Raw genomic sequence first — 3563 nt, forward strand, 5'->3', positions numbered from 1 at the left:
GGCCTCCGCCGAGTTCCATCTCACCCTGCCCCCCCCTTCCCCTTCTCTGGTGGATAGAGTTGCAGGCCTGGAGTCAGGTAGACTCTCAGACATTTCCTAGCTGTGTGCCCCTGGACAAGTCACTTGGCCCTGTTTGCCTCAGTCTCCTCATCTGTGAAATGGGCTGGAGAAGGCAATGGCCAAGAAAACCCCAAATGGGGTCACAGAGAGCCCCACACGACTGAACAACAACAATGCATCTTATTATTATTAGATGGTGAGCTCCGGGAGGGCAGGACTGACTGCCTTTTGCCTCTTTTGACAACCCCGGGGGCGCTTAGGCGGCCTGGCACTTAGCAGGCGCTAAATCAATGCGCACTGATTGATTGACTTTGCTCAGGCCACAGAGTCCTTGGAACTGGGGCCTTCCCAAGGCAAGGCCCAGGGCCCAGAGGCCTGGGGGTGCTCCCCTGATGTCCTAGGGAGGCATGGGGGGCACCTGGGGAGGGAGGAGGGAGGCGGGGAGGCTTGGACTCTGCAGCGGCTAAGGGAGGGGGGGGGGGGCCTGGGCGACTCAGCGGCCTGCGGCAGGGGGCGCTGCTGAGGCTGCTGTCTGTACGCTCCAGATGCCAAAATCTAGAGGGGTTCGTGGGTCTCCCATATGGTCTAGCGGTTAGGATTCCTGGTTTTCACCCAGGCGGCCCGGGTTCGACTCCCGGTATGGGAAACAGACTGCGCCCTCTTTTTTTTTTTTTTTTCCGCTCAGATGGGAGGGTGCGGGGCTTTTGGAAGGGTAGGGGCTGGGGAGGGGACATCGAGGTTTGCGCGCAATAACGCCCTCCTTACCCACCCCCAACGCTTCTGAGGCCGCCCCGGGCACCGGGCAAGCTTTATTTCCATTCTTCACAACCCTGGGAGTAGGCTGCTCTCAGCGCTGCCCCATTTTACAGATGAGCAAACGTGAGTAAGATCTACTTGACCACAGCATTCTATGGCCTTCTTAGGACGCCTGCTTCAGTTCCCAGCATGAGGCTGGGGTGACCTCCTTATCCCGCAACCCCTTCTTCCTCCCTGGCTCCCCATTGCAACTTCCTAAAGCTCTGCCTCAGGTCTCCTTCCTCCAAGAGAGGTTCCCCTGCCTCCTCCTTCTTTGCACCTGGACCCAAGCGCCTTCCCCTATCCCCCCCAAGGGGAAAAAAAAAAAAAAAAAGGAAGTCCTCGAACTTTCCCCTACCGGGAGTCGAACCCGGGCCGCCTGGGTGAAAACCAGGAATCCCAACCGCCAGACAACATGGGGACGGGGGGAGGGGCACAGCCGGCCCCCGTGATCTATGTAGCGCTTTCTGAAGACTTCCCCGGCGTGCAACTCCCCCTAGTGGTTCTTGTGCGCAGTGCCGCTGAGCTCCCCCTGCACTGACTCTTCTTTCCCCCCCTCTTTCCTTCACCCCTCCCCCCAGCCTTCCTTCCGCTTGAGGAAAGGCCAGGCCAAAGCGCTCTCGGGCACCCGGGCATCCGCCCCGGGCTTTACTGGCACCCAGTGCCAGATCCGCCAGGCTTAGCTCTGGAGTCTCTTTCGAGCCGGGCCTCATCCCTAAACTTCTTCCCTACACTGCCCCAGGAAGGGGAGGAGGGAGGGAGCCATGACGCCGAAATGAGGAAGAGGAGAGGCAGGTATACATAAGCGCCTACTATGTGCTAAGCGCTTTATAAATAGGATCTCATTGGTCGCTCACCGCAACCCTGGGAGGTAGATGCTATTATCATCCCCATTTTACAGATCAGGAAATTGAGGCAAACTTACTTGCCCAGGGTGGCGATTGGAATTGAGGTCTTCCTGACTCCAGGCCCAGTGCTCTGTGTGCCATGGGGTCTCCCTAGGCACTTCATAGGTGGAGAGGTGGGGAGGTTCAATGGTGGGTTTGGAGTGATGAAGACTGCAACGCAAACCTCTCTTCAGACTTGTCTTAGCTCTGTGACATTGGGGCCTGACTGTCGTGGTAAGCTGTCCTTACTAGCTCTGAGTAGATGTGGAAAGAGGTCGAAGCAGATTTCTTTTTTGGCTTTGAATCCACAGTGCACAGGCACACAGTAGGCATTTCACAAATGTTTACTGATTTTGTTTTTCCTTCATGCATTTAACTATTCATCCATTTGTCCACTCTCACTTTCGTTGACTGCCTGCCCTCCACCATCTGGCTCCGGCCTACCTCTGAGATTTATTCAGCCCCTGTACTTTCCAGGCAAGCTGGACCACAGCTCCTTCTTCCTCCTGTCCAGTCTCCCATTCCTGCCCTTCAACAGGGGACTGATGGTAACAAGACAAAAGTCAAGATGGCCCAGGATGCATTGGATGACCTGGGCATCTTCCATGTCTGACCTAGCTCTAAGCCCTCCACATGGCCTGCCTGGTGGTGAGGAATAAATTGTTCTCATCCGCTCATCCCCCCAGGGGAAGTCTTCACATGCTTGGGGTAAACGTCCCACTAACTCAAACTAACGGGTTTGAGACCTGTCCGATTTTGGGGGGTTTTTTTTGCCCTCAACCTGGTTTAGTTGATCTGATGAGACAGTATAGCACAGTAGAACTGCTGCAAATGCTGCAGCTTCTTGGAGTCACAGGTGAGGGTTGGGTGGATGAGCAGCTCTGAAAAGGGCCTGGCAAGTCCTCACAGCAGAGGAGCTAGTCCCCCCGAAACACCCCACATGCCCCTGCCACCCCCACCCCCCTTCTACAACCTTCAGCCATCAGGGTCTCCTCCTCTGTGATTCCTGGGAGAGAAATTTATCACCCAATCGAGGTGTTAGAATCTTCCCCTTCCAGGGCACTCCTTCCTTACTCCCCAAGGGCTCCTAATTTCATGCCAGGGGACTTTGGCATACAAACTGACCCAAACTGCACCAGCTTCCCAACCCACTTTAGCCCGTGACCTCTTCCTCCACCCCATCTCAGCTACAAACACAAGGCCCTCTCTGATCATACTCTTTCGATTTTTCAACCTTCTTAGTCATCTCGGTATCCACAGACCCAAAGTTAATGGTAGCCAAGTTAAGCGTTTGTTCGATGAATTCATTTGTCTCCTGGAGAAGTCCCTTACTAGAGTTTAAATTCACTCCTTCAAGCCTCGCAACCTTCAAATTCCTGTTCCTGCCCATATTTATTCAAACAGGAGATGGTCGAGGCTAGCTCACCACGGTGCACAGAAGGCTGAGAGCTTCAGGTAGCCCCAGGCCCAGTGCTTGCTAGAGATGAAGCTGAAAATGGCTGTCTGGGCCAGAAGCCAAGAGAGTCAGATCCAGGGGAGAACACTGATGAGGGTGAAGGGGCTTTTGGCTGGGAGAAGGCAAGGGAGAACTTTGGACTTTTCTTTCTATAATACTGTATTTTACTTCCCAATTCTCTCCCTTAGTGGCAATCTCAAAAGGTGAATTCGGCTGGTTTGTGACCCCTAAGGAGGGGATCTTTTGTTATTTAGGTCATAAACTCATTTGGGGTTTTGAGGATGAAAACCACTGGTCTGAGCCCAACTGCCACCAGAGTTTTCCAGTTCTCTCGACAGTTTTCGTAGAAGCTGGAAGGCCCCCCC

The 3563-nt window shown here is 54.3% G+C and overlaps 1 non-coding gene across 1 annotated transcript; it reads left to right on the top strand.

The window, feature by feature from the left end:
• Positions 1–634: 634 nt before the first annotated feature.
• On the top strand, positions 635–706 carry TRNAE-UUC. Its single transcript has one exon. It is a non-coding gene; the product is annotated as a tRNA-Glu (tRNA).
• Positions 707–3563: the final 2857 nt, after the last annotated feature.

The sequence above is a fragment of the Vombatus ursinus genome, unplaced genomic scaffold, assembly GCF_900497805.2.
Source record: "Vombatus ursinus unplaced genomic scaffold, bare-nosed wombat genome assembly UNPS02014819.1, whole genome shotgun sequence".
NCBI classification, from domain to species: domain Eukaryota; kingdom Metazoa; phylum Chordata; class Mammalia; order Diprotodontia; family Vombatidae; genus Vombatus; species Vombatus ursinus.